At 31.0% G+C, this 12,336-nt stretch overlaps 1 protein-coding gene across 3 annotated transcripts in view; it reads left to right on the forward strand.

The window, feature by feature from the left end:
* Window positions 1–664: 664 nt before the first annotated feature.
* Window positions 665–12,336, forward strand: part of LOC103576305 (protein kinase C and casein kinase substrate in neurons protein 2) — a 160,070-nt gene continuing 148,398 nt past the window's right edge. Inside the window, exon 1 of one of the 3 annotated variants that reach the window (XM_053742103.1) lies at window positions 665–1,022. The gene's annotated coding sequence lies outside the window, so the exon portion shown is untranslated. The remainder of the gene's footprint in view (window positions 1,023–12,336) is intronic. The other 2 variants (XM_053742104.1, XM_014440621.2) reach the window with 2 other exon arrangements.

Consider the following 12,336-nt stretch of genomic DNA (forward strand, 5'->3'; position numbering starts at 1 on the left):
ACAGAAATATTTTTTACTTTTTGATTCTTGAATTTACTTTGTTGAATAGTTGCTCGATGTCACGAGCTGACTTTTCTTTAATATGTATTAAACGGTAAAATCGAATCTAAACGATTTAGGTCTATTTGAGCTACTATTGCAGTCAAATTTTGCTGCTCAATTTTTGATGTCTCGAGTACGTCAAAAAGCGGCTTCAATTTGACGTCAAATTTACGCACAATTTGACTGTTGGTTGAGCTCACCTGGCTATCAGGGAGGGTAAATATGAGTTCAGCATACTATGCAAATTGATTGCAAAACTAGTTTATCATTTTACTTTCGATATGTCGCTTAATTCCTGTCACAGATTTCGGTAAAATTGGTTTTTAAAGTTGACGTCAATTTGCAATGCTAAAGCAAACTGTGCTATTAGGGTATTTGAATAATTATTTTACGATCAAAGTATACGTCTGCTGCTTTTTTCTTTTCATGTTAATCTACATTCCGGGAAGGGACCTCCCTGGCTCCCCCTTACAGAATGTCTATTATTTTAATTTTTCAAATTTTCAAGATTTTTGATGATGTCATTCAAAGTATGCGATATCTTCGGAAATATTCGAAGCGTTTCGTTTATATTCGTTGAGTAAGCCACGCCTCGTACACTATCTTAGTAGTTTGGTAGTAAATCAGTCGGTGGCTTTTATATAAACGTAGAATGTATGATAGCTAATGGTACATAATCTCTATAGTAAACTCGTCCCACAGGGAGAGTGAACCTCGAAAATCGCTCTGAGTAGCAAATTTTCATAAACTGCGCATGTGTAAGGACAAGTGAGAGAATAATTAGTACACAGAAAACCTACAGTGGGAGTAAAAACCGAAAACACCCGAGGGACACTCTCTTGTTGGGACAATTTTATATTTATCGTTGAGTAAAGGAATACGTGAGTGACATTGATTAATATCCAAGTTTATTATTTCACGTGATTATCGAATATCAAAAATACATAGGTGTAATTGTGACCTGAATTATTTTAACGTAGGTGAATCATACAAGTAATAATAATAATAGTAATAATAATAATAATAATTATTATTATTATTATTATTATTATATTAATAATAATAGTAATAATAAGAATAACAATAATTATTATTATTATATTAATAATAATGATAATAATAATTATTATTATTAATATAATAATAATGTTAATAATAATAACAATAATCATCATCATGACAACAACAACAATAATAATAACAAAATTCGGAAATCCACGTGCCATCAATGCACTTTATTTTCTTTTACGCATAGAACAACCCCTGTTTTAAATGAAGGTTTCACTTTTAACGGTTTTGGAACTCCATGGGAAAATGAATTAAATCTATAAAATGTCATTCTTATTCAATGGATAACTATGACAACACTTTTGTTATTTATTGGTTTTAGTTAAGTGAACAAGACTGTTTATTCAAACAGTTATAAAGCTTTAAACATTGAAATAATTGGTATATGTATATTAATACAGCATGTATGTTATTTATTCACTTGAATTTTTTTATCTTGTTTTATAAAACCCTGAACAAATATTGCAGTTCATCGCAGATATCATCAAATTTGAGTACTTGTGAATCGTGATGTTAACTATTTGGATTAGATTTAATATAATTTTTTATTATTTGAAGAATGAAATATAAGTTGTGTTGATTTAATTACAAGCTTCAGTAATGGAAGCAGTGAACTTAAAGTAAAAAAGACAATTATAACCTTAAAGTAAGCAGATGCGTGATACTATTCGTGAAAAAAAATAGCTAAGACCACTAACGATCCAAATTGATTATGTTCTTTGATTAAGTTATATTTTTCCGGCGGGTTTTTTTTTTTTTAATACAAGACATATTTACATCTATTCTGTAAAACTTGAATGTCAGAATTTTTATGTAGAAAATATTTACTCATAAAATGATAATATCAATACTGGAAAATCTCTTCAAATTGATAGCATAATTAAATGATGATAGTTTTAAACATTGAAGTTTTATGATACATGCAACGTTCATGCAAACACATACTAAGAAACTTGATTCTTGAAGATTGGACTGAAATCAGTATAACTTCCCAATTTCTTAAAATTGTCAATTTCATTATAGGAAAGTTAAAAATCGTTTATCTCAATTATAGATTTTATTTGAAGGTCCTTTTTCCCATATAACTAGGCTTGTCATAAACTAAATATATCAACTCTAAATGAATCGGAGAGGGGCAGAAAATTCGGAAATTTTGACCGTCAACAAATTCAACTTAAATATATATTCTTATTTTACTTTATTACAGATGATAATTATTGTAATAGATAATTGAACGTAAATTACATAACTATTTTTCCTGTAACTGCACCAAAAGTTTAAATTTCTTCCCCGTTTAGCGAAAAGAAAGTCTGACTTTTCGTTTAAGAGAAAATAAACGCATGCGCCATTCTTTCTGCAAACAGGTGAATAAACTTTCAAGTTTAGATTTAGTGAAAAATAGTACACACCTCGGATGAAGGTAGTACATCCCAATTTACATTTTCACCACCCTTGCCTTTGGTTCAGGTATCACTTATACATGTGAATTATAATTTCCTACCTCTCTTTCCTGATGTGTAATATACTATTACTAGATTTGTTTTTTTTTTTTAAGTTCTTCGGGTTGAAAAAAGGTGTTTAGACTCGAACTACTAAAATACAAACAATCGAAAATAGTTCAAAATTAACTCTGGACTGGTCAACAAACGCGACCTAACGACTTTGGTCAAGTGATGATGGTATCGCCGAATGCTTTTGAGAGTGCAACATTGCTTGATCGCTTTGGTTGTTTACTATTGGTGTATTATTTCTGGCGGGAATATTGTAAAACTTCGAACATGAAAAAAAGTTTTCAACTTTATTTTTATTAATTTTAAACTCTGTTTAAAGTAATTAGTTATTTAAACAATTTTAAAACACTTATTTTTTAATTAAATTTTATTAGTATTTAATTTTATTAAACTTAAAAAAAACTCAACTATTTTTTTTTTAAATAACAATATCACGTAAACATAGGTTAATGCCTTCGGTAGTAGATATAAATATTTTAATAGTAGGCAGAAAAGAATATTTTTATAAATTTATTATAAATTAAATCAAGAAACAAATTAAGAAATTATTTTCTCAATCTCAAATTTTTTAAATGTTTATTAAAAGAAGTAAATACACTAGTCCCAAAAATTAAGGGATAGAAAAAAAATTCGAAATTTTTGGGTGATTTTCAACATGCTGTAACTCGGTGAAAAACGATCGTCGAGTAAAAATAAAAAAAGCAAATTGTAGCCTCCAGTTTCTAGTTTTTAGATCTGGACCTCAAATTTTTCTATCGGGCACGTTTCCGGAGTAATCTTAAGAAATCCGACGGAAAAATTTTCAAAATTTTTGCTCGTATTTCAACAAGTCTATGGACTTAAATAACTTTTTTTGGATAATCTGACGGTATGACTTTTTTAGAAAACATTATGCCCTTTAATTTAGCAGCCGCAAAAAGTCTCTACAACGATTTGGCGCCGAGTTATCATTGATTAACGCAAAAAGTCCATTTTGGCTTTGATAATCAATAACTCTGGGCGTATTGGTCGTACAGAGAATAGAAGTAGGGTTTTGAAAACTGGAAAACATTCTCTGTAAGACAAAATTAGTGACTGTTGATGGAAAAATTTTTTTTGAAGCGATAATATTTATTAATAAACAGGTAAAATTCCGCATAATTAAGGATATTCGGAAATCTTGCTATAACTTTGGATATAACGAAATCAGTTTCTCGGTTTTTGTTCATTTTTTCGATTTCAAGAGGTTTTTTTCACCAATAATTTTGATTTCTTTGATCAAAAAGATTGTTTACCGAAAAAAATTGAATAAAAAAAAATTTTGAAAATTTTTATTTTTTTTTTTTCAAAAAATTTTTTTTTGTTGTATCCGCGATGATTTATCATTGTCAATAAAAATTCCTCAATTTTTTTTTACCGTCGGTATGTGTGTAAGAAGCGTAAATTCGACCGTGCAATCTCCACGTGGTACGCTTTGGGAAACGCTAATGCGGGCGCTAACAAAAAGTTGAGGAATTTTTATTGACAATGATAAATCATTGCGGATACAACAAAAAAAAAACAAATTTTGAAAAAAAAATAAAAATATTCAAAATTTTTTTTTATTCAATTTTTTTTGATAAACAATCTTTTTGATCAAAGAAATCAAAATTATTGGTGAAAAAAACCTTTTGAAATCGAAAAAATGAACAAAAACCGAGAAACTACCAATTATGGTGATTTTTGGTAAAATCGATAAATTTAAAGCTTCGGGACACTAAGAAAGAAAAATCGCAGCGCTTTGAAATTTTTAGAGTTTTTTCAGGACACTTTGAGGTTAAAATAAAAACGACGATATCCTTTGTTCATCCGTTATTTCCAAAGTTATAGCAAGATTTCCGAATATCCTTAATTAAGCGAAATTTTACCTGTTTTTTAATAAATATTGTCTCTTCAAAAAAAATTTTTCCATCAACAGTCACTAATTTTGTCTTACAGAGAATGTTTTCCAGTTTTCAAAATCCTACTTCTATTCTCTGTACAACCAATACGCCCAGAGTTATTGATTATCAAAGCCAAAATGGACTTTTTGCGTTAATCAATGATAACTCGGCGCCAAATCGTTGTAGAGACTTTTTGCGGCTGCTAAATTAAAGGGCATAATGTTTTCTAAAAAAGTCATACCGTCAGATTATCCAAAAAAAGTTATTTAAGTCCATAGACTTGTTGAAATACGAGCAAAAATTTTGAAAATTTTTCCGTCGGATTTCTTAAGATTACTCCGGAACCGTGCCCGATAGAAAAATTTGAGGTCCAGATCTAAAAACTAGAAACTTGAGGCTACAATTTGCTTTTTTTCTTTTTACTCGACGATCGTTTTTCACCGAGTTACAGCATGTTGGAAATCACCCAAAAATTTCGAGTTTTTTTTCTATCCCTTAATTTTTGGGACTAGTGTATTTACCTCCATATAACCTTTCATACACAATAACAGTCGGTAACAGTCAGCACAAGTCTGCGCATGAACATGAGAAGTTGGAAAGAGGGGGATACACCAACGACGGCAACGCTGCAAGTGAAAGTTTACTTATTACCCTGGTTGAGAAATCTGATCCATTTCAATAGGATTCAATCGGAAATTTCCGACTGAAATCTATTGAAATTTTTAATTAAATCTAATTGAAATAAAGCAGTAATTTGGAATAATTTAACTCAACACAAATTGTTATTCTGTTTGATTAATTCAATAAAAATTAGTATCTATTGAACTATTAAATTTATCGTAAAAGTAACTGATATATATTTTTATGAGCATAATCCTATATTGTTTGTAGCAATTAATTCCAATTGCTAAGTAATGAAAACATTCAAAATTTAAAAGAGAACTCATTACTTTTTCAAAAACTATGTAATTTTAGAAATTAAAAAAAGAATCTTGTTGTTTATATATTAATCTTGTACATTGCTTGCTTAGGAAACAAATTACGGGTGACAGACTTCCCGATAAAGAATGATTTTGTATAATTATATGTAATTATACGAAATGAGTCCATACATAATCAGATCTGAAAATTAGTCAGATCTGATCATATGCAATCATATATGATTAGATACAATCATGTATGAACGAATTTCATTTTCAAAATCTCATTGAAAATATCTGTAAATTATTAATTAAGTAATTTAATTAGGATTCATTGTCTTTATTATTATAAATGTCGGTTAAATTTAAATTACAAAAAAAAATGGCTATCGGTTAACTATTACTATACTAAGGGGTCATCCGTCTAATTAATGACCCACGTCGATGCTGCTTAACTCTGGTAATCGCTGGACGGTAGTCTGATCCTCTAGTCTGCTATACACTTATAATTGAAAAAAATTCATGACATCACTCAACTCAAATAATCAAATTGATACATTCTACGTAAATAATGCACCTAATAATGAATTTGGTTTTGTACATAAATTACAATAGAATTCATTAGATAGATTCAATCGAATCTTTTTATGCATAAACTTATAAATATCCATCTATAAATCAATATGGATTTATACTTTTAAATTGCTGCCGAAACCTTTTAATATTTTTTAAGTAACCCGGGAAAAACGAATTATATATGGTCATATACAGATCATATTTGGGATATGCATGACGATACATGGAAATATATAGTTTTCGATTGTTATTGTATATGAATATATATAACTATATATAGGTATATATAATAATACATACTCATACATAAAAGTGAACACGAAAATTTCATACATCTCTATATCATACACATCGAATATCAATTAACCAATTTTTACTGTAATAACAGTAATCAATCAACCAATATCATTATATTTTGCTTTTTTGAAAGTGATTATATTCTTTCAATCTTACATAGCTCAATTAAACTTCGTTGTAACTTTCGGTCGCATAGCCTAGTCATCCAAGCGTCGGTCTCTCGTACGCACGGAAGGTGCCGGGTTCGAATCTTACTGAAGCGGTGCGGTCATGAATAAGTCGAGCGTTTTTTCTCTGAATTAAAAAATTTCCAATTCGATTAGGAATTCAATTACTCGCAGATCTGATAATCGCTGCGTTGCCAAAATACTTGAAAAAAAAATTTTTTTTTTAAATTTTAGTTAAAACTTCTATACATAGTCATATCCAGTCATATATGGACATATCAAGCTATATATATATATAGTCATATCAAACTATATACGCCCATATATTGTCAATTTCTATAAATAGTCAGGTCAAGTTTTATATGGTCATATCAAGCTATATATAGCCGTATAAAATTATACATCATTATATATCGCCAATTTCTATAGATGACCATATATGTCGCATTTATATATGGCCATATACAATCAGTTTTTCCCGGGTATATTAGATCCACATAGATAATTAAATATTTATAGGTTTCATCTCATTTAAGTCTGATTAGATCGAATCATATATAGACATATATATAACTAAATATAAGTTAATATCAGTTATGTCTGATCAGATCTAATTATATAAAGACTCAAGTGAAATTAGATCTGATTATATACAGGCTTATATATGATTATACCTACCCAGACAGTATTCAAGTCAGAATGACTGTTTTACGACGTCTTTTTGAAGGCTTCCTTAAGAAGTCTTATAATGACTTCTTAAAGGTGTCATTTTTAAAAACTCTTAATTAAGAGTTGTTGAAGACTCCATAAATAAGACGTCAGTTTTGTGACGTCTTAATGTATTCTTTTTCTTAACTTTTTTGAAGTCAAAATGAAGTCAAAGTTAGGAACTCATTAAGATGTCATGGTAAGTTGATACTGAAGTCTTATTTGCGAAGTCAGAAAAAAGAACTCTTTGAGAACTCTTTTTAAAGACGTCTTAATGAGTTCGCTAGATGGATCATTCAACATCTTGAGAACTTCTTAAAGACTTCTTTAAGATCTCGATAAGACGTCTAACTCATAAATAGGAACTCTTTCAGAACTCATGAAGACGTCATTTCGCTACCTGGGTAGCTTTCATCAGCAAGGTCTGATCAGATTTATTTATATTTATACATATATAATTAGACCTGATCATATATAGGCTTATATATGATTATACTTAGCCTTCATCAGTTAGATCTAATCAGCTCTAATTATATATAGGTTCATATAAAATTCCTAGTATAACCGTGTATAATCATATATAACATTCCATGTATGATTATTAGGGTGGGCCAAAAAAATGACATTTTTTTTTTTAGTCATCGTGAAAATATCGTTAAAGATGATGAAAAAGAAATTCTGATAAAGTTTGAGCTCTTAAGATTAATATTAAGAGGTGGCGCTTCGTGATTTTTGATTTCCCATTTAAATAACATCGTAAAAAAAAATTATTTGAGTTTAGAATCATATATCTCGGCAATGGCTCACTGTACAAATAAGGTCGAGACGTATGTTTGTAGGGAATTTAATGATTTACAAAAAAGTCTTTAATAATTTTTTATTAAATCCATCCGTTCAAAAGTTATTGAAGCTTGAACTAAAATTTATAGTGAATTTCGAGATCTTTTTACTTTTCCGGTTGAACTAACATACTTATCACAAGATATCACGTGACCTTTTTGCAGACAATTTTATTTCCTACAAATTAATTCCGGTAAAGTTTTTTTAAATTTCGTATTTTTTTTAGTTATTTTCATTATGATGTCAACCTCTTAAAAAAGTAGTGTTCTGATCGGTGACACGATCTTTGACTTAAAGACAAATCACCCGCGACAAAATACCCACGACAAAACACCCGACGTCAAAATACCCGACGTCAAAATACCCAATGCCAAAATATCTGACAACAAAATGCCGGCAAACCAAAACACCCCCGACAAAATACCCGCAATCTAAAACACCCGCCACACGGTGTGGTACTTTTTGGGTCCAAGACAATTCATCCCCAACAATTAGTCCCGAAAATAAAAAAAAAAAAATAAGTAAGGAGAAAAAAATCTCTTTGTTTTTTTTTTTTTTTTTTTTTTTTTTTTCGTGAATAAAGAGTATCTCAATAAGGGGGTTCAGAGGCGAAGCCCCGGTAGGGTTCAGGGGCCCAGTGCCACTTTTGACATTTTTTTCTGTGGGGGTATATTATTTTAATTGCACACACACAAAATTCGTAAAAAGGGCGCTATGTTTCACACTTTTCCATGTGTGAGTAAATTTTTTTAATTACACACACAAAATTCATATTTAATAATAATAATTGTTGTAAGTATTTTATCTGATAGTATATTAATTATAGATATTTTGGCTTGCGAGTACTTTCTTGCGGGTATTTTGGTTTGAGGGTGTTTCGTCGTCGGGTATTTTGTCGCGGGTATTTTGTCTTCAGGTCAAACGTTACGTAGCTGTTCTGATCGATTTTAAGAGCTCGACATAAAAATAAAAATCACTAGAAAAATGTGAAATTTCAAAAAAACTTTACTAGAAATAATTTGTAGGGAATAGAATTGTCGACAAAAAAGTTTGTATGAAATTTTATGATAAGTCGGATAGTTTCGCCGGAAAAGTAAACAGATCTCGAAATTTACTTTATCTTGCCTTTGAGCTCTAATAACTTGTGAACAGATGGATTTATGAAAAACTGATGAGATACTTTTTTTTTTTTTAGTGTTAAATTCCCTACAAAAATGTATGCTGGGCTTATTCGTAAAATAAGCCATTGCCGAGGTAAAAAATTCCAAACTTTCTGTATTTTCAATAATTCGACTCCGACCAAATGAAAAATTTGGATTCCGACGTTTAAACACTTTGATTTATGACTTTCGAGAACGATCCGAGTTTTGATCAACGAACAATTAACTGGTAGTGAATTGATTTCGATTGAACAATAACCGCCTTTTTGTGAATAAGCCGACGCATAGGCGCGATATCTGAACAAAGTGTACGATTGAATTTTTGATGAACAAGTGAAGCGCCTTCGTATGATAATTAAGAATTAATTAATTTATTACGTGTGATAATTGTATGATAGTGTGTGTGAACGCGTTACCGAAATAAAATATTATTTGATATTTTATTTTATTTTATTTTATTTCATTCGAGCAATTCTGAGAGTTACGGATTATCCGTTCCTTCTTCGTTTCGGCAGTCGAGCGGACGATGCCGAGTTGAGCGCCAACAACCTGAAAATTCCGACTTGAGCGCAGGGTCATAATCCCCGCGTCCGATTTGAGCGCTGAATCATAATGCCTGCGTCCGACTTGAGCGCTGGGTCGTAATCCTCGCTCCCGACTTGAGCGCCGGGTCGTAATCTCCTCGTCCGATTTGAGCGCAAGGTCGTAATCTCCTTGTCCGACTTGAGCACAGGAAATAATTTTATATCTGACCAACTTGAAACTTTCAACGGCAATATAACCAACTGAATTTTTAAAAATTCATATAGTTCAATTCAATATAGTTTCACATATAGTAAGGGAAAGAGGGCAAAATGGGCCTCCATATAATTTAGTGAATTACTGAAAGATTTTATAAATTAAAAACAATATTTCATTCAATGTTATTCGATATATTTTCCTTCACACGTTTCCTAGGCTTAGGACTGGCAGTCAGAAGTAATTTCTACTGGCGTGTTTAAAAATATTAAGAACCCAATATTCTTGCTGTATATAAATGTTAAATATGCGGCTTCAAAATGAAAAATATTAAAAGTTATATTAAAAACCAAATGATCATTAAATTAATGCGAAAAATTGATATAAAAAATTAAATTTTAATTGGCAAAAATTGTCTCGATACTTCATGGACAATCTCGAATACAGATAAACTATTGCTTTCTAAAAGCAACATTCGCTTTAATAGAAACTTTTCTTTTTTTTTCTATTTCTCTACTTTTTGGCTGAAAACTACTACTTATTTTAATATATATTTCTGTCTGAAAATCTAATAATGTTTCAATTAATAACAATAAATTTGGGGCATTATTAAAATTTGAATTTAATTGTGAATGGAACGATTCACAATTATTTGTAGTCCGCATAACTGAATTTGAATGTTCGGCCCGAACTTCTGGTTTTATCAATTTTTTGCATTAATTTAATGATCATTTGGTTTTTAATACAACTTTTAATATTTTTCATTTTGAAGCCGCATATTTAACATTTATATACAGCAAGAATATTAGGTTCTTAATATTTTTAAACTTGCCAGTAGAAATTACTTCTGACTGCTAGTCCTAAGCTTGGGAAAAGTATGAAGGAAAATATATCGAATAAAAAATCATCCACTCTGAACTCAATGCGCAAACTTTTTCAGTTCACTAGAATACAATCGAATAAAAATAATCGGAATAGACAGATAGAATTTATTATAAATATTTCTAAAGTCTAATAAAACAGATCTTTCAGAAGAGTAAGGTTATGGCATGTGACTTTAGTGTAGATATACATTGAGCTTTGCCGCCATGTGGGAACATAACGTTAAAAAGTTTACTATACTAGACCTAACATGCTCGCTTCGCCTGCCTTCATTCTTTCAAAAATCCCGCCACTATCTCAGTCGACCAATCGACAACCGAATAAAATAGTCACAGAAGTGACGTAAAACGATACGACATCCGGTCATCAACTTTTTAGAAGAGGATGCAAGACTTTGTCGTGTGAAATTTTAAAGATTCATTTGGTGATATTACCGCTGTTGAGTGTCTCTCCGGTCAGATATAAATTTACTGATTGCGCTCAAGTCGGACGAGATTACGACCTGGCGCTCAAGTCGGACGCGCGGATTACGACCCTGCGCTCAAGTCGGACATGGCTCAGGTAAATTTTGAGCCTCGCGCTCAACTCGGAATCGCCCAGTCGAGCTGTGCCGTGAAAAATACTCTGACGTCACTTGTCAAGTATTTCGTTGATATTTACGTTGTATGTGTGTCTCCGGACAATAAAATAACTGATTTTTTATTTCATCAACCGAGGTAACTGACTTTGTGTTTCAGATCAAATCCGAGTACCTAGTGAAAATATGACCTTAATTTGACGTCATGCGTAAGTCATAGAAATGTCACGGCATTTTATGTAAATTAGACGTAAATCTGATATTCTATATGACTTTGGTATGATGTAAAAACTTGTGACATCATACTGATGTAAGCATGCCTCTTTGTATGACGTCACTGTTATGACTTATGTATTACGTACGCTTTCCGGGAAAAAATGCATTGATCATATCTGTTCATGTATGATTATAATGTTGGCTGGATAGGGATAGGCGTTAATACAAGGATAGACAAAAGTACGTGTAAACAGTTTAATGTATTCTTGCGAACTAATTAGACTAATTATTATTACATTTATATAAGTAGAAACATTTTAATATACTAAGAGGTATTACTGTAACTTTGATATAGTTTATGAGTAACGTTGTACTACGATCAACATTTCCCCTCAATGTTGCTCTGTCGCATCTGGTGATCTTTGGTACTTGAATCCAATTTTGTTGACAATCATTTTGAGTCTTGTCAAAGTGAACTCGGCTGGACAGTATTTTAATTTGATAATTCCCCGGGAAAAATCATCAGACCTGATCAAGCATGATCATGTGTTAATATCATGCATGAATATTTGCCAGCCATCAGCATGCGTGATCATACTTGGTCAGGCATGATTATACTTTCTCATGCATGATCAAGCATGCTCATGGCTGGCGAATATATGGGCATGATCATGCTTGAACAAGCATAATCATGTTTGACTAAGCATGATCAGGCCTGTTCGAATACAATTCC

The sequence above is a fragment of the Microplitis demolitor genome, chromosome 9 (assembly GCF_026212275.2).
Source record: "Microplitis demolitor isolate Queensland-Clemson2020A chromosome 9, iyMicDemo2.1a, whole genome shotgun sequence".
Lineage (NCBI taxonomy): Eukaryota > Metazoa > Arthropoda > Insecta > Hymenoptera > Braconidae > Microplitis > Microplitis demolitor.